The sequence below is a fragment of the Macaca nemestrina genome, chromosome 15, assembly GCF_043159975.1.
Source record: "Macaca nemestrina isolate mMacNem1 chromosome 15, mMacNem.hap1, whole genome shotgun sequence".
Taxonomy (NCBI): domain Eukaryota; kingdom Metazoa; phylum Chordata; class Mammalia; order Primates; family Cercopithecidae; genus Macaca; species Macaca nemestrina.
In genome coordinates, this window is record NC_092139.1 from 70,483,830 (window position 1) to 70,504,006 (window position 20,177).

Sequence of the window (20,177 nt, forward strand, 5' to 3'; positions counted from 1 at the left end):
TCTTTTCCCATAATGCAGTGTTTGAACACTGTTCCTGTAAAACTGAAAAAGTGATATTTTGCAGCGCATGAAGACTATGGTGACAAATGGTATATCTGGAAAGAAAACCCAGAAAGAAGCATTCCAAGAAACTGCTCTCTGATGTGTGCACTTATTTCAGAGAGTTTAAGTTTACACTATGTTGCCCAGTTTGGAAACCCAGTCTTTAAGAAATCTGTGAAGGGATATTAAGCGGCGCCCGGAGGCTTGTGGTGTGAAAGGAAATGACTTCCGATGAAAACTGGAGAGAAGCTTTCAGAGCAACTGCTTTGTGATGTGTGTATTCACCTCATAGAAATAAATCGTTCTTTTGAATGAGGTGTTTGAAATCACTGTTTCTGTGGAACTTGAGAGAGGACATTTTGGAAGGCTCTTTAGAATATGCTGAGAAAGAAATACCCTCCGACAAAACCAGAAGGAAACTTTCTGTGAAACTGCTCTAGGTCATGTGAAGTCCACTCACACAGTTAAGCTTCTGTTTTCATTTAGCAGTATTCTAAAACTGTTTTAGGAGAGTCAGCTAAGGGATACATGGGAGCACTTTGAGGCTCACGTTGAAAATGGAAATATCTTCAGATAAATACTGGAGGGAAGATTTTGAAGATTTCTGAGGAGCCGCTTTGTGACATGTGCATTCCACTCACAGAGTTATGCTTTTCTTCTCATAGAGGATTGGGGAATCCCGTTTGGAGAAAAAGTTACCAGAGGACATTCTGGAGTATATGGACGGCTATGGTGAAATAAGAAGTATCCTCTGACAAAAACTGGAAAGAAGCTTTCTGTGAAACTACTTTGTGACAGATACGTCTATTCATCTCACAAAGATAAAACTTTCTTTCTATTATGCAGTTTTGAAACTGCCTCATGGACAGATTTGCCAAGGGATATTTGGGACCACATTCAGGATTGTGGGGAAATAACAGATATCTTCATATAAAAACTGTAGAGAAGCTATCCGAGAGACTACTTTGTGATGTGTGCATTTCCCTCAGGGAGTTATACGTCTTTTCTCATAAGGCAGTGTTTGAACACTGTTCCTGTAAAACGGAAAAAGAGATATTTTGCAGTGCATTGAAGACTATGGCAAAAAGTGAAATATCCTGAAATAAAATCCAGAAAGAAGCGTTCCAAGAAACTGCTCTCCGACGTGTGCATTCATTTCAGAGAGTTAAAGCTTACACCACATTGCCCAGTTTGGAAACTCTGTCTGTGAGGAATCTGTGAAGGTATATTAAGTGGCGCCCGGAGGCTTGTGGTGAGAAAGGAAACGTCTTCTGACAAAAACTGGAGAGAAGCTTTCGGAGTAACTACTTTGTGATGTGTGTATTCATCTCATAGAGTTAAATTATTCTTTGGATTGAGCAGTTTGAAATCACTGTTTCTGTGAAACCAGAGAAAGGACATTTGGGAATGCTCTTAAGAATATGCTGAAAAAGAAATACACTCCAATAAAAAACAGAAGGAAACTTTCTCTGAAACTGCTCTAGGTCACGTGAAGTCCACTCGCACAGTTAAGCTTCTGTCTTCAGTCAGCAGTATTCTAATACTGTTTTAGGTTAGTCAGCTAAGGGATACTAGGGAGTGCATTGAGGCTTACAGTGAAAATGGAAATATCTTCAGATAGATACTGGAGAGAAGAATTCCGAGGAGCTGCTTTTTGACGTGTGCATTCCACTCACAGAGTTATACTTTTCTTCTCCTTGAGGATTGGGGAATCCGGTTTAGAGAAAAACCTACCAGGGGACATTCGAGAATATATGGAAGTCTATGTTGAAAAAGGAAATATCCTGAGATAAATATTTGAAAGAAGCTTTCTGTGAAACTGCTTTGTGAAAAACATGTCTATTCATCTCACATAGATAAAACGTTCTTTCTATTACGCAGTTTCTAAACTGCGTCACAGACGAATTCGCGAAGGGACATTTGAGAGCACTTTCAGGCCTGTGGGGAAATAGTAAACATCTTCAGATTCAAACTGGAGACAGGCTTTCTGAGAAACTGCTTTGTGATGTGTGCATTCCACTCAGGGAGTTATACCTCTTTTCTCATAAGGCAGTGTTTGATCACCGTTCCTGTAAAACTGAAATAGTGATATTTTGCAGTACTTTGAATACTATGGCAAAAAGCAAAACATCCTGAAATAAAACCCGAAGGAAGCATTCCAAGAAAATGCTCTCTGACGTGTTCATTCATTTCAGAAAGTTAAAGCTTACACTAAGTTGCCCAGTTTGGAAACTCTGTCTTTGAGGAATCTATGAAGGGATATTAAGTGGCACCTTGGGGCTGTGGTGTGAAAGGAAACGTCTTCTGATGAAAACTGGAGAGAATATTTTGGAGCAACTGCTTTGTGATGTGTGTATTCATCCCATAGATTTAAATCTTTCTTTGGATTGAACAGTGAAATCACTGTATGTGTGGAACCTGAGAAAGGACATTTGGGAACGTTCTTAAAAAAATGCTGAAAAAGAAATATCCTCTGATAAAAACCAGAAGGAGGGTGGCGGAGCAAGATGACCAAATAGGAGCAGCTCCATTCTCTAGCTTCCAGCAGGAGTGACACAGAAGACAGGTAATTTCTGCATTTTCAACTGAGGTACTGTGTTCATCTCACTAGGGATTGCTGGACAATCGGTGTTGGTAAGCTGCTGCAGCCCGACCAGCGAGAGCTGAAGCAGGGCGAGTCATCACCTCACCTGGGAAGCACAAGGGGGAAGAGAATCCCTTTTCCTAGTCAGGGGAACTGAGACAAACAACACCTGGAAAATTGGGTAATTCCCACCCCAATACTGTGCTTTAAGCAAAAGGTCACACCAGGAGATTGTATCCCACACCTGACCTGGAGGGTCCAACACCCACAGTGCTTTCCTCATTGCTAGCACAGCAGTCTGCGATCTAACCACAAGGTAGCAGCGAGGCTGGGGGAGGGGCACCGCCATTGCTGAGGCTTAAGTAGGTAAACAAAGCCCTGGGTAGATTGAACTGGGTGGAGCTCACAGCAGTTCAAGGAGGCTTGCCAGTCTCTCTAGACTCCACCTCTGGGGACAGGGCACAGCTAACAACAACAACAACAACAACAACAAAGAAGCAGAAACTTCTGCAGATGCAAGCGACTCTGAGAGCTTTGAAGAGAGCAGTGCATCTCCCAACACGGAGGCTGAGATCTGAGAACAGACTGACTGCCTGCTCAAGTGGGTCCCTGATCCCTGAGTAGCCTAACTGGGGACATCCTCCACTAGGGGCAGACGGACACCCCACACTTCACACGGTGGAGTACACCCTTGAGAGGAAGCTTCCAAAGTGGAACTCAAGAAATCTCCAACAGACCTACAACTGAGGGTCCTCACTGTTAGAAGGAAAACTAACAAACAGGAAGGACACCCACAAAAAAATCCCATCAGTACATCACCATCATCAAACACCAGAGGCAGATAAAACCACAAAGATGGGGAAAAAGCAGGGCAGAAAAGCTGGAAATTCAAAAAATAAGAGCACATCTCCCCCTCCAAAGGAGCGCAGCTCATTGCCAGCAAGGGATCAAAGCTGGATGGAGAATGACTTTGACGAGATGAGAGAAGCAGCCTCCAGTCCATCAAACTTCTCAGAGCTAAAGGAGGAATTATGTACCCAGCGCAAAGAAACCAAAAATCTTGAAAAAAGAGTGGAAGAATTGATAACCAGAATAATTAACACAGAGAAGTCCATAAATGAACGGACAGAGATGAAAATCATGATACGAGAAATACATGACAAATACAAAAGCTTCCATAACCGACTCGATCAACTGGAAGAGTTTCAGCGATTGAGGATCAAATGAATGAAATGAAGTGAGAAGAGAAATCTAAAGAAAAAAGAAGAAAAAGAAATGAACAAAGCCTACAAGAAGTATGGGATTATTTCAAAAGACCAAATCTACGTCTGATTGGGGTGCCTGAAATTGAGGGGGAAAATGGAACCAAGTTGGAAAACACTCTGCAAGATATCATCCAGGAGAACTTCCAAAGGAGAATTACAAAGAGACTTACAAAGAGACTTAGACTCCCATACAATAATAATGGGAGTCTTCAACACCCCACTGTCAACATTAGACAGATCAACGAGACAGAAAGTTAACAAGGATATCCAGGAATTGAACTCATCTCTGCAGCAAGCAAACCTAATAGACACCTACAGAACTCTCCACCCCAAATCAACAGAATATACATTATTCTCAGCACCACATCACACTTATTCCAAAATTGACCACATAAGTGGAAGTAAAGCATTCCTCAGCAAATGTACAAAAACAGAAATTATAACAAACTGTCTCTTAGACCACAGTACAATCAAACTAGAACTCAGGACTAAGAAACTCAATCAAAACCGCTCAACTACATGGAAAATGAACAACCTGCTCCTGAATAACTACTGGGTACACAACGAAATGAAAGCAGAAATAAAGATGTTCTTTCAAACCAATGAGAACAAAGATACAACATACCAGAATCTCTGGGATACATTTAAAGCAGCGTGTAGAGGGAAATTTATAGCACTAAATGCCCACAAGAGAAAGCAGGAAAGATCTAAAATTGTCACTCTAACATCACAATTAAAAGAACTAGAGAAGCAAGAGCAAACAAACTCAAAAGCTAGCAGCAGGCAAGAAATAACTAAGATCAGAGCAGAACTGAAGGAGACAGAGACACAAAAAAACCCTCCAAAAAATCAATGAATCCAGGAGTTGGTTTTTTGAAAAGATCAACAAAATTGATAGACTGCTAGCAAGACTAATAAAGAAGAAAAGAAAGAAGAATCAAATAGACACAACAAAAAATGATAACGGGGATATCACCACCGACCCCACAGAAATACAAACTACCATCATGGAATACTATAAACACCTCTATGCAAATAAACTAGAAAATCTAGAAGAAATGGATAATTTCCTGGACACTTACACTCTCCCAAGACTAAACCAGGAAGAAGCTGAATCCCTGAATAGACCAATAGCAGGCTCTGAAATTGAGGCAATAATTAATAGCCTAGCAACCAAGAAAAGTCCAGGACCAGATGGATTCACAGCTGAATTCTACCAGAGGTACAAGGATGAGCTGGTACTATTCCTTCTGAAAGTATTCCAATCAATAGAAAAAGAGGGAATCCTTCCTAACTCATTTTATGAGGCCAACATCATCCTGATAACAAAACCTGGCAGAGACACAACAAAAAAAGAAAATTTTAGACCAATATCCCTGATGAACACCGAAGCAAAAATCCTCAATAAAATACTGGCAAACCAGATCCAGCAGCACATCAAATAGCTTATCCAACATGATCAAGTTGGCTTCATCCCTGGGATGCAAGGCTGGTTCAACATACGCAAATCAATAAACATAATCCAGTATATAAACAGAACTAAAGACAAAAACCACATGATTATCTCAACAGATGTAGAAAAGGCCTTTGACAAAATTCAACAGCCCTTCATGCTAAAAACTCTCAAAAAATTCGATATTGATGGAACATATCTCAAAATCATAAGAGCTATTTATGACAAACCCACAGCCAATATCCTACTGAATGGGCAAAAACTGGAGAAATTCCCTTTGAAAACTGGCACAAGACAGGGATGCCCTCTCTCACCACTCCTATTCAACATAATGTTGGAAGTTCTGGCTACGGTATCAGGCAAGAGATAGAAACAAAGGGTATTCAGTTAGGAAAAGAAGAAGTCAAATTGTCCCTGTTTATGGATGACATGATTATATATTTGGAAAACCCCATTGTCTCAGCCCAAAATCTCCTTAAGCTGATAAGCAACTTCAGCAAAGTCTCAGGATACAAAATTAATGTGCAAAAATCACAAGCATTCTTATACACCAGTAACAGACAGACAGAGAGCCAAATCATGAATGAACTTCCATTCACAATTGCTTCAAAGAGAATAAAATACCTAGGAATCCAACTTGCAAGGGATATAAAGGACCTCTTCAAGGAGAACTACAAACCACTGCTCAGTGAAATAAAAGAGGACATAAACAAATGGAAGAACATACCATGCTCATGGATAGGACGAATCAATATCGTGAAAATGGCTATACTGCCCAAGGTAGTTTATAGATTCAATGCAATCCCCATCAAGCTACCAACGACTTTCTTTACAGAATTGGAAAAAACTGCTTTAAAGTTCATATGGAACCAAAAAAGAGCCTGCATCTCCAAGATAATCCTAAGTCAAAAGAGCAAAGCTGGAGGCATCATGCTACCTGACTTCAAACTATACTACAAGGCTACAGTAACCAAAACAGCATGGTACTGGTACCAAAACAGAGATATAGACCAATGGAACAGAACAGAGTCCTCAGAAATAATACCACACATCTACAGCCATCTGATCTTTGATATACCTGAGTAAAACAAGAAATGGGGAAAGGATTCCCTATTTAATAAATGGTGCTGGGAAAATTGGCTAGCCATAAGTAGAAAGCTGAAACTGGATCCTTTCCTTACTCCTTATACGAAAATTAATTCAAGACGGATTAGAGACTTAAATGTTAGACCTAATACCATAAAGACCCTAGAAGAAAACCTAGGTAAAACCATTCAGGACATAGGCATGGGCAAGGTCTTCATGTCTAAAACACCAAAAGCAATAGCAACAAATGCCAAAATTTACAAATGGGATCTCATTAAACTAAAGAGCTTCTGCACAGCAAAAGAAACTACCATTAGAGTGAACAGGCAACCTACAGAATGGGAAAAAATTTTTGCAATCTACTCATCAGACAAAGGGCTAATATCCAGAACCTACAAAGAACTCAAACACATTTACAAGAAAAAAACAAACAACCCCATAGAAAAGTGGGCAAAGGATATGAACAGACATTTCTCAAAAGAGGACATTCATACAGCCAACAGACACATGAAAAAATGCTCATCATCACTGGCCATCAGATAAATGCAAATCAAAACCACAATGAGGTACCATCTCACACCAGTTAGAATGGCAATCATTCAAAAGTGAGGAAACAACAGGTGCTGGAGAGGATGTGGAGAAATAGGAACACTTTTATACCATTGGTGGGATTGTAAACTAGTTCAACCATTATGGAAAACAGTATGGCGATTCCTCAAGGATCTAGAACTAGAAGTACCATATGACCCAGCCATCCCATTACTGGGGATATACCCAAAGGATTATAAATCATGCTGCTATAAAGACACATGCACACGTATGTTTATTGTGGCACTATTCACAATAGCGAAGACTTGGAATCAACCCCAATGTCCATCAGTGACAGACTGGATTAAGAAAATGTGGCACATATACACCATGGAAAACTATGCAGCCATAAAAAAGGATGAGTTCGTGTCCTTTGTAGTGACATGGATGCAGCTGGAAACCATCATTCTCAGCAAACTATCACAAGAACAGAAAACCAAACACCGCATGTTCTCACTCATAGGTGGGAACTGAACAATGAGATCACTTGGACTCGGGAAGAGGAACATCACACACCGGGGCCTATCACGGGGAGGGGGGAGGGGGGAGGCATTGCATTGGGAGTTATACCTGATGTAAATGACGAGTTGATGGGTGCTGACGAGTTGGTGGGTGCAGCACACAAACATGGCAAAAGCATACATATGTAACAAACCCACACGTTATGCACTTGTACCCTAGAACTTAAAGTATAAAAAATAATAATAATAATAATAATTTTGGCTGTTGCAAATAAATATTTTCTATGAAAAAACAAAGAAAAAAAAAGAAACTTCAGTCTGATCAAGTCACCCCTTTGTTTAATCATGTCAATATCTTTCTTTTATTTCAAAATAAAGAAAATATTTCTTAAAAAAAAATTGGAGAGAAGCTTTCTGAGCAACTCTTTTGTGATGTTTGTATTCATCCCATAGAGATAAATCATATTTTGAATGGGGCAGTTTGAATCACTGATTCTTTGGAATCTGAGAGAGGACAATTGGCAATGCTCTTTAGAATACCCTGAAAAGGAAATAATCGGAGATAGAAACCAGGAGAAGCTTTCTGTGAAACTGCTCTGTATCGCTTGAATTCCGCTCACACAGTTATGTTTCTCTTTTCATTGAGCAATATTCTAACACTGTTTTTGTTTAGTCTGCAAAGGGAAATTCGGGAGCGCTTTGAGGCTTACGGTGAAAAATGAAATATCTTCAGATAGAAAATGGACAGAAGCTTTCCGAGGAGCTGCTTTGTATTATATGTATTCCACTCACAAAGTTATGCTTTTCTTCACTTAGAGGATTGGGGAATCTCTTTTGGACAAAAAGCTACCAAAGGACATTCGGGAGTATATGGACGGCTATGGTTAAATTGGAAATATCCTCAGACAAAAACTGGAAAGAAGCTTTCTGTGAAACTGCTTTGTGATAGATATGTTTATTCATCTCACATAGGTAAACATTCTTTATATTACGAAGTTTCAAAACTCTGTCATGCATGGATCCACGACAGGACATTCGGGAGCGCATTCAGGCCTATGGTGAGAAAGAAAATCTCTTCAGATAAAAACTGAAGAGAAACGTTCTGAGAAACTGCTTTGTGATGTGTGCATTCCACTGAGGGAGTCATACTTCTTTTCTCATAAGGCAGTGATTGAACATTATTTCTGTAAAACCGAAAAGGTGATATTTTGGTTCGCCTTCAAGACTATAGCGAAAAGTGATATATCCTCAAATAAAACCCAGAAAGAAGCGTTCCAAGAAACTGCTCTCTGATATGTGCATTCATTTCAGAGTTAAAGCTTACTCTACGTTGTCGAGTAGGAATCTGCGAAGGGATAATAAATGGTGCCTGGAAGCGTGTGGTGAGAAAGGAAATGTCTTCCGATGAAAAATGGAGAGAAGTTTTCTGAGCAACTGCTTTGTGATGTGTGTATTCATCTCATAGAGTTAAACCATTCTTTGGATTGAGCAGTTTGAAATCACTGCTTCTGTGAAATCTGAGGAAGGACGTTCAGGAACACTCTTTAGAATATGGAGACAGAAATGTCCTCCAATAAAAACCAGAAGGAAGCTTTCTATGAAACTACTATGCCTCGTGTTAATTACTCTCTCAGTTAAACTTCTTTTTTCACTGAGCAGTTTTCTAACACTGTTTAGGTTTAGCGTGCAAAGGGATATTCGGGAATGCTGTGAGGCTTATGGTGAAAAAGGAAATATGCTCAGATAGAAACTGGAAAGAAGCTTTTGGAGAATCTGGTTTTTGCTATGTTTATTCATCTCACATAGATAAACCTTTCTTTACATTATACAGCTGGAAACTCCATCATGGACAGATCCGCAAATGGACATTTGGGAGCACATTCAGGAATATGGTGAAAATGGAAATATCTTCACATAAAAACTGGAAAGAAGCATTTTGAGAAACTGCTTTGTGGTGTGTACATTGCACTCAGGGAGTTATACCTCTTTTCTCATAAGGCAGAGTTTGAACATGATTCCTGTAAAACTGAAAAAGTGATATTTCGGAGCGCATTGAAGACTTTGGTGAAAATTGAACTATCCTCAAATAAAATCCAGAGAGAAGCATTTCAAGAACCTGCTCTCTGATATATGCATTCATTTCACAGAGTTAAATCTTACTGTACATTGCCCAGTTTGGAAACTCTGTTTTTAAGGAATCTGCGAAGCTATATTGAGTGTCGCCCAGAGGCCTGTGGTGAGCAAGGAAATGTCTTCCGTTGAAAATTGGAGAGAAGATTTCTGAGCAATTGCTTTGTGATGTCTGTATTCATCTCATAGAGATAAATCATTCTTTGTATTGAACAGTTTGAAATTATTATTTCTTTGGAAGCTGGGGAAGTCCATTTGGGAATGGTCTTTAGCATATGCTGAAAAAGAAATACCTTCAGATAAAAACCAGAAGGAAGCTTTCCGTGAAACTCCTCTGTGTCGTGTGAATTCCACTCACATAGATCAGCTTCTCTTTTCATTGAGCCGTATTCTAACACTGTTTTTGTTTAGTCTGCGAAGGGATATTCGTTAGCTCTTTGAGGCTTTTGTGAAAACGAAAATATCTTCAGACAGAAACTGGAGAGAAGCTTTCCGAGGAGTTGCTTTGTGATGTGTGCATTCCACTCACAGACTTATACTTTTCTTCGCTCAGAGGATTGGTTAACCTCTTTTGGAGAAAAGCCACCAAGGTACATGTGGGAGCATATGGATGGCTATGGTGAAAAAGGAAATATCCTCAGACAACAACTGGAAAGAAACTTTCTGTGAAACTGCTTTGTGATGGCTATGTTTATTCATCTCACATTGATAAAACTTTCTTTATATTTTGCAGTTTGGAAACTCCGTCATGGACAGATCGGCGAAGGGACATTCGGGAGCACTTTCACGCCTATGGTGAAAAAGGGCATATCTTCAGATAAAAAATTGAGAGAAGCTTTCTTAGAAATTGCTGTGTGATGTGTGCATTCCATTCCGGAAGTTACACCTCTTTTCTCATAAAGCAGTGTTTGAATACTCTTCCTGTAAATCCAAAAAAGTTATATTTCGGAGTGCATTGACAACTATGGGGAAAAGTGATCTGTCCTCAAATAAAACCCAGAAAGAAGCATTCCAAGAAACTGGTTTCTGATATGTGCATTCACTTCACAGAGTTAAATCTTACTCTTCATTGCCCAGTTTGGAAACTCTGTCTTTGAGGAAACTGTGAAGGGATATTAAGTGGCAACCGAGGCCTGTGGTGAGCAAGGAATCGCCTTCTGATGAAACCGGGAAAGAAGTTTTCTGAGCAACTGCTTTGTGATGTGTGTATTCATCTCATAGAGACAAACCATTCTTTGGATAGAGCAGTTTGAAATCACTGCTTCTGTGGAATCTGAGGAAGGACATTGGGAACGCTCTTTAGAATATAGAGAAAGAAATATCCTCAGATAAAAACCAGAAGGAAGTTTTATGTGAAAATGCTCTGTGTCTTGTGAATTCCTCTTGCTCAGTTAAGCTTCTCTTTTCATTGAGCAGTTTTCAAATATGGTTTACGTTTAGCGTGCAAAGGGATATTCGGGAGTGGTTTGAGGCTTACAGAGAAAAAAGAAATATGTTCAGCCAGAAACTGGAGAGAAGCTTTCCGAGGAACTGCTTTCTGACGTATGCATTCCACTCACAGTGTTATAACTTTCTTCTCATATGGCATCGGGAAACCCTTTTGGACAAAAAGGTACCCAGAGATATTTGGGATCATATTGACGAATATAGTTAAAAGGGAAATAGCCTCAAAGAAAAACTGAAAAGAAGCTTCCTGTGAAACTGCTCTGTGCTATGTGTATTCACCTCACATAGAAAAAGCTTTCTTTACATTACGCAGTTTGCAACCTCTCTCAGGGATGGATCCGCAAAGGGACATTTGGGAGAACATTCAGGACTATGGTGAAAAAGGAAATATCTTCAGATAAAAACTGGAAAGAAGCTTTCTGTGAATCTGCTTTTTGCTATGTTTATTCACTCACTTAGTAAAGCTTTCTTTACATTATGCAGCTTGGAAACTCTCTCATGGACGGAACCATGAAGGGACATTTCGTAGCACATTCAGTCCTATGGTGAAAAAGGAAATATCTTCAGATAAAAACTGGAGAGAAGTTTTCTGAGAAACTGCTTCTTTGTGATGTGTGCATTCCACTCAGGGAATTATACCTCTTTTCTCATAAGGCAGTGTTTGAACACTGTTCCTGAAAAACCGAAAAAGTGATATTTCGGAGATCATTGAAGACTATGGTGAAAAGTGAAATATCCTCAAATAAAACCCGGAAAGAAGTGTTCCAAGAAACTTCTCTGATATGTGCATTCATTTCACAGAGTTAAAGCTTACTCTACATTGTCCAGCTTGGAAATTCTGTCTTTGAGGAAGCTGCAAAGGGATATTTAGTGGCCCCCGAGGCCTGTAGTGAGCAAAGAATTGTCTGCCGATGAAAACGGGAAAGAAGCTTTCTGAGCAACTGCTTTGTAACGTGTATATTCATCTCATAGAATTAAATCGTCCTTTGGATGAAGCAGTTTGAAATCACTGTTTCTGTGGAATCTGAGGAAGGACATTTCGGAATGCTTTTTAGAATATGAAGAAAGAAATATCCTCAGATAAAAACCAGATTGAAGTTTTCTGTGAAACTGCTATGTGTCATGTGAATTCCTCTCGCTGAGTTAAGCTTCTCTATTCATTGAGCATTTTTCTAACACTGTTTATGTTTAGTATTCGAAAAGATATTCGGGAGTATTTTGTAGCATACGATGAAAAAGGAAATATGTTCAGATAGAAACTGGAAAGAGGCTTTTCAATGAACTACTTTGTGACGTGTATATTTCACTCACAGTATTATATCTCTCTTCTCACAAAGGATTGGGGAATCTCTATTGGAGAAAAAGCTACCAAGGGACAATCGGGAGTACATGGATGGCTATGGTGTAAAAGCAAATATCCTCAGACCAAAGCAGGAGGGAAGATTTCTGTGAATCTGCTTTTTGCTATGTTTATTCATCTCACATACATAAAGCTTTCTTTATATTACGCACCTTGAAAATTCTGTCATGGACGGATCCGCGAAGGGACATTTGGGAGCACATTCCGGCCTATGTTGAAAAAGGAAATATCTTCAGATAAACACTGGAAAGAAACTTTCTGTGAATCCACCCTTTGCAATGTTTAATCACCTCACATAGGTAAAGCTTTCTTTACATTGCACTGCTTGGAAACTCCATCATGGACGGGTCCGTGAAGGAATATTCGAGATCACATTCATGTCCATTGTGTAAAAGGAAAAATCGTCTGACAAAAACTGGAAAGAAGTTTTCTGAGAAACCACTTTGTGATGTGTGCATTCCACTCAGGGTGTTATACCTCTTTTCTTGTAAGGCAGTGTTTGAACACTGTTCCTGCAAACCCATAAGGTGTTATTTTGGAACTCAGTGAAGACTATGGTGAAAAGTGAAATATCCTCAAATAAAACCTAGAAAGATGCATTCCAGGAAACTGCTATCTGATATATGTATTCATTTCACAGAGTTAAAGCTTACCCTACGTTGCCCAGTTTGGAAACTCTGTCTTTGAGGATTCTACGAAGGGACATTAAGTGTCGCCCTGAGGCCTGTGGTGAGCAAGGAAATATCTTCTGATGAAAACTGGAGAGAAGCTTTCTGAGCAACTGCTTTGTGATGGGTGTGTTCATCTCATAACGTTAAACCACTCTTTGGATTGAACAGTGTGAAACCACTGTTTCTGGGGAATCATAGGAAGGACATTTGGGAATGCTCTTTATAATATGGAGAAAGAAATATCCTCAGATAAAAATCAGAAGGAAGTTTTCTATGAAACTGCTATGTGTCATATGAATTCCTCCTCTCACTCAGTTAAGCTTCTCTTTTCACTGAGCAGTTTTCTAATGCTGTTTATGTTTAGCGTGCAAAGCAATATTTGGGAGTGCTTTGAGACTTATGAGGAAAAAGGACATATGGTCAGATAGAAACTGGAGAGAAACTTTCCATGGAACTGCTTTGTGAAGTGTGCATTGCACTCACAGTGTTATACCTCTCTTTTCATACAGCATCGGGGAAACCCTTTTGGAGAAAAAGCTACCAAGGGATATTCGGGAGCATATTGACACTTATGGTGAAAAGGGAAAGAGCCACAGACAAAAACTGGAAATAAATTTCGGTGAAAGTGCTCCATGATGTGTGTATTCAACTAGCATAGATAAAGCATTCCTTACTTTACGGAACGTGGAAGCTCTGTCATGGACAGACTCGCAAAGGGACTTTCGGGAGCACATTCAGGACTATTGTGAACAAGTAAATATCGTCAGATAAAAACTGGAAAGAAGCTTTCTGTGAATCTCCTTTGTGCTATGTTTATTTATCTCACATAGATAAAGCTTTCTTTACATTTTGTAGCTTGGAAACACTGTCATGGATGGATCCGCGAAGGGACATTTGGGACCACATTCAGGCCTATGGTGAAAAAGGAAATATCATCAGATAAAAACTGGAGAGAAGCTTTCTGAGAAACTGCTTGGTGATGTGTGCATTCCACTCAGGGAGTTTTACCTTTCTTCTCATAAGGCACTGTTTGAACACTCTTCCTGTAAAACTAAAAAAGTGATATTCAGAGCACTTTGAATACTATGGCAAAAAGTGAAATGTCGCCAAATAAAACCCGGAAAGAAGCATTCCAAGAAACTGCTCTCTGACATGTCCATTCATTTCAGAGAGTTAAAGCTTACTCTACATTTCTCTGTTGGGAAAGTCTGTCTTCGAGGATTCTGTGAAGGGATATTAAGCGGCCACCAGAGGCCTTTGGCGAGTAAAGAAATGTCTTAAGTTGAAAATTGGAGGCCGGGTGCGGTGGCTCAAGCCTGTAATCCCAGCACTTTGGGAGGCCGAGATGGGTGGATCACGAGGTCAGGAGATCGAGACCATCCTGGCTAACACGGTGAAACCCCGTCTCTACTAAGAAATACAAAAAATAGCCGGGCGAGGTGGCAGCGCCTGTAGTCCCAGCTACTCGGGAGGCTGAGGCCGGAGAATGGCGTGAACCCGGGAGGCGGAGCTTGCAGTGAGCTGAGATCCAGCCACTGCACTCCAGCCTGGGCTACAGAGCGAGACTCCGTCTCAAAAAAAAAAAAAAAGAAAGAAAGAAAAAGAAAATTGGAGAGAAGCTTTCTCAGCAACTCTTTTGTGATGTTTGTATTCATCTCATAGAGTTAAATCATTCTTTGGATTGAGCAGTTAGAAATCACTGTTTCTGTGGAAAATGAGAATGGACATTTGGGAACGCTCTTTAGAATATTCTGAAAAAGAAATAACCTCAGAAGGAAACCAGAAGGAAGCTTTCTGTGAAACTGCCCTGTGCCACATGAATTCCACTCGAGAGTTAAACTTCTCTTTTCATTCAGCAGTATTCTAACACTGTTTTTGTTTAGTCTGTGAAGGGATATTCAGCAAGGCTTTGAGGGTTATGGTGAAAAAGGAAATATCTTCAGATAGAAACTGGAGAGAAGCTTTCTGAGGAGATGGTTTGTGACATGTGCATTACACTCACAGAGTTATACTTTTCTTCTCATAGAGGATTGGGGAATCCCTTTTGGAGAAAAAGCTACCAGAGGACATTCGGAAGTGTAGGGACGGCTATGGTGAAAAAGGAAATATCTTCAGGCACAAACTGGAAAGAAGCTTTCTGTGAAACTCCTTTGTGATAGATATGTTTATTCCTCTCACATAGATAAAACTTTCCATCTATTACGCAGTTTTGAAACTCCGTCATGGATGGATTCGCAAAGGGACACTCAGGAGCACATTCAGGCCTATGGTGAAATAGGAGATATCTTCAGATCATAACTGGAGAGAAGCATTTTGAGAAAATAATTTGTGTTGTGTGCATTCCACTCATGGAGTTATAGCTCTTTCGTTGTAAGGCAGTGTTTGAACAGTGTTCCTGTAAAACTGAAAAGTGATATTTCAGAGCGCATTGAAGACTATGGCAAAAAGTGAAATATCCTGAAATAAAACCCAGAGAGAAGATTTCCAAGAAACTTCTCTCTGATACATCCATTCATTTCACAGAGTTAAAGCTTACTCTGCATTGCCCAGTTTGGAATCTCTGTCTTTCAGGAATCTCTGAAGGATTATTCAGTGACACCTGGAGGCTTGCGGTGAGGAAGAAAATGTCTTCCAATGAAAACTGGAGGGAAGTTTTCTGAGCAACTGCTTTGTGATATGTGTATTCGCCTCATAGAGTTAAACCATTCTTTGGATTGAGCAGTTTGAAATCACTGTTTTTGTGGAATCTGAGGAAGGACATTTGGGAATGCTCCTTAGAATATGGAGAAAGAAATATGCTCAGGTAAAATCCAGATGGAAGCTTTCTGTGAAACTGCTCTGTATCATCTTAATTCCTCTCATTCAGTTAAGCCTCTCTCTTCATTGAGCAGCTTTCTCACCCTGTTTATGTTTAACGTGTAAAAGGACATTCGGGAGTGCTTTGATGTTTACGGTGAAGAAGGAAATATGTTCAGATAGAAACTGGAGAGAAGCTTTCTGAGGAACTGCTTTGTGACGTGTGCAGTCCACTCACAGTGTTTTACCTCTCTTCTCATACAGCACTGGGGAAACCCTTTTAGAGAAAAAGGTACCAAGTTATATTCAGGAGCATGTTGATGCCTCTGGTGAAAAGGGAAATAGCCTCAGACAAAAACTGGAAAGAAGCTTTCTATAAAACTGCTCTCTGATATGTGTAATCATCTCACATAGATAAAGCTTTCTATACATTACACAGCTTGGAAACACTGTCATGGACGGATCCACAAAGGGACATTCAGGAAGACATTCAGGACTATGGTGAAAAAGGAATTACCTTCAGATAAAAACTGGAAAGAAGCTTTCTGTGAATCTGCTTTTTGCTATGTTTATTCAAATCACATAGGTAAAGCTTTCTTTACATTACACAGCTTGGAAACTCTGTCTGGATGGATCCACAAAGGTACGTTCGGGAACACATTCAGGACTATGGCAAAAAAGGAAATATCTTCAGATAAAAACTGGAAAGAAGCTTTCTGTGAATCTGCTTTCTGCTATGTTTATTCATCTCAGAGAGATAAAGCTTTCTTTCCATTTCACAGCTTGGAAACTCTGTCATGGATGGATCCATGAAGGGATATTCGGGACTACATTCAGGCCTATGGTGAAAAAGGAAATATCGTCAGATAAAAACTGGAAAGAAGCTTTCTGAGAAATTGCTTGGTGATGTATGCATTCCACTCAGGGAGTTACACCTTTCTTCTCATTAGGCACTGTTTGAACACTCTTCCTGTAACACTAAAAAAGTGATATTTGGAGCACTTTGAAGACTATGGCAAAAAGTGAAATGTCGTCAAATAAAACCTGGAAAGAAGCATTCCAAGAAACTACTCTCTGACATGTCCATTAATTATAGAGAGTTAAAGTTTACTCTACATTTCCCAGTTGGGAAAGTCTGTCTTTGAGAATTCTGTGAAGGGATATTAAGGGGCCACCGGAGGCCTGTGGTGAGCAAGGAAATGCCTTCAGTTGAAAATTGGAGAGAAGCTTTCTAAGCAACACTTTTGTGATGTTTGTATTCATCTCATAGAGTTAAATCATTCTTTGGATTGAGCAGTTAGAAATCACTGTTTCTGTGGAAAATGAGAATGGACATTTGGGAACGCTCTTTAGAATATTCTGAAAAAGAAATAACCTCAGAAGGAAACCAGAAGGAAGCTTTCTGTAAAACTGTTCTGTGTTGCCTGAATTCTGCTTGCAGAATTAAGCTCTGTGTTGCATGAAAACTGCTCTGTGTCACGTGAATTCCGTTTGCACAGTTAAGCCTCTCTTTTCATTCAGCAGTATTCTAACACTGTTTTTGTTTAGTCTGCGATGAATATTCGGCAGCTCTTTCAGGCTTACAGTGAAAAAGGAAATATCTTCAGATAGAAACTGGAGAGAAGCTTTCTGAGGAGCTGCTTTGTGATGTGTGCATTCCACTCACAGAATTAAACCTGTCTTCTCACAGATGATTGGAGAATCGCTTTTGGAGAAAAAGCTAGCGGAGGACATTTGGGAGTATAAGGACGGCTATGGTGAAAAAGGAAATATCCTCAGACAAAAACTGGAAAGAAGATTTCTGTGAAACCGCTTTGTGATAGATCTGTTTATTCATCTCACATAGATAAAACTTTCCTTATATTACACAATTTGGAAACTCCATCATGGAGGGATTCGTGAAGGGACTTTTGGGAGCACATTCAAGCCTACCGTGAAAAAGGAGATATCTTCAGATAAAAATTGGATAGAAGCTTTCTGAGAAACTGCTTTGTGATGTGTGCATTCCACTCAGGGTGTTATACTTCTTTTCTCATAAGGCAGAGTTTGAACTCTGTTCCTGTAAAACCATAAAACTAATGTTTCATAGCACATGGAAGACTATGACAAAAGTGAAATACACTGTAATAAAACCCAGAAAGAAGCATTCAAAGAAACTGCACTCTGATGTGTGCATTCATTTCAGAGAGTTAAAGCTTACTCTACATTTCCAGTTTGGAATGTCTGTCTTTAAGGATTCTGCAAAGGGATATTAAGTGGTGACTGGGGGTTGTGGTGAGCAAGGAAATATCTTCAGTTGAAAACTGGAGAGAAGTTTTCTGAGCAACTGCTTTGTGAAGTGTGTATTCATCTCATAGAGTTAAATCATTCTTTGGATTGAGCAGTTTGAAACCACTCTTTCTGTGGAACCTGGGAAAGGACATTTGTGATTGCTCTTAAGAATATGCTGAAAAAGTAATACCCTCTGAGAAGAACCAGAAGGAAGCTTTCTGTGAAATTGCTGTGTCATGTGAATTCCACTCACATAGTTAAGCTTCGGTTTTCATTGAGCAGTATTCTACCACTGTTTTAGTTTAGTCAGCTTAGGGATACTCGGGAGCCCTTTGAAGATTATGGTGAAAACGAAAGTATCTTCAGATAGAAATTGGAAAGAAGATTTCTGGGGACCTGCTTTGTGATATGTGCATTCCACTCACAGAGTTATACTTTTCTTCTCATAGAGGATTGGTGAATTCCTTTTGATGAAAAAGCTACCAGGGAACATTCAGGTGTATATGGATGGCTATGGTGAAAAAGGAAATATCCTCAGACAAAAACGGGAAAGAAGCTCTCTGTGAAACTGCTTTGTGATAGATATGTTTATTCATCTCACATACATAAAACTTTCTTTCGATTACGCAGTTTGGAAATGCCGTCATGGGCGGATTCATGAAGGGACATTCGGGAACACATTCAGGACTATGGTGAAAAAGGAAATATCTTCAGATAAAAACTGGAAAGAAGCTTTCTGTGAATCTGCTTTTTGCTATGTTTATTCATCTCACATAGATAAAACTTTCTTTACTTTACACAGCTTGGAAACTCCTTGGTGATGTGTGCATTCTACTCAGGGAGTTATACCTTTCTTCTCATAAGGTACTGTTTGAACACTCTTCCTGTAAAACTGAAAAAGTGATATTCAGAGCACATTTAAGTCTATGACGAAAAGTGAAATGTCATGCAATAAAACGTAGAAAGAAGCATTCCAAGAAGCTACTCTCTGACATGTGCATTCATTTCAGAGGATTAAAAGTTACTCTACATTTCCAATTTGGAAAGTCTGTCTTTGAGGATTCTGTGAAGGGATATTAAGTGATGACCGGAGACCTGTGGCGAGCAAGGAAATGTCTTCCATTGAAAACTGGAGAGAAGGTTTCTGAGCAACTGATTTGGGATGTGTGTATTCATCTCATAAAGTTAAATCATTCTTTGGATTGAGCAGTTTGAAATCACTCTTTTTGTGGAACCTGAGAAAGGACATTTGGGAATGCTCTTAAGAATGTGCTGAAGGCCGGGCGCGGTGGCTCAAGCCTGTAATCCCAGCACTTTGGGAGGCCGAGACGGGCGGATCATGAGGTCGGGAGATCGAGACCATCCTGGCTAACACAGTGAAACCCCGTCTCTACTAAAAAAATACAAAAAACTAGCCGGGCGAGGTGGCGGGCGCCTGTAGTCCCAGCTACTCGGGAGGCTGAGGCAGGAGAATGGCGTGAACCCGGGAGGCGGAGCTTGTAGTGAGCCGAGATCCGGCCACTGCACTCCAGCCTGGGCGACAGAGCAAGACTCCATCTCAAAAAAAAAAAAAAAAAAAAAAAAAAAAAAAGAATGTGCTGAAAAAGAAATATCCTCCAATAAAAACCAGAAAGAAGCTTTCTATGAAACTGCTCTGGGTCATATGAATTCCACTCGCACAGTTAAGCTTCTCTATTCATTTAGCAGTATTTTAACACTGTTTTTGTTTAGTCTGCGAAGGGATATTCGGGAGGGCTTTGAGGCTTACAGTGAAAAAGGAAATATCCTCAGATAGAAATTGGAGAGAAGCTCTCTGAGGAGCTGCTTTGTGATGTGTGTATTCCACTCACAGAATTATACCTTTCTTCTCATAGAGGATTGGGGAATCCCTTTTGGAGAAAAAACTAACAAGGGACATTCGGGAGTATATGGACTGCAATGGTGTGAAAGGAAATATCCTCAGAAAAAAACTGGAAGGAAGATTTCTGTGAAACGGCTTTGTGATAGATATGTTTATTCATCTC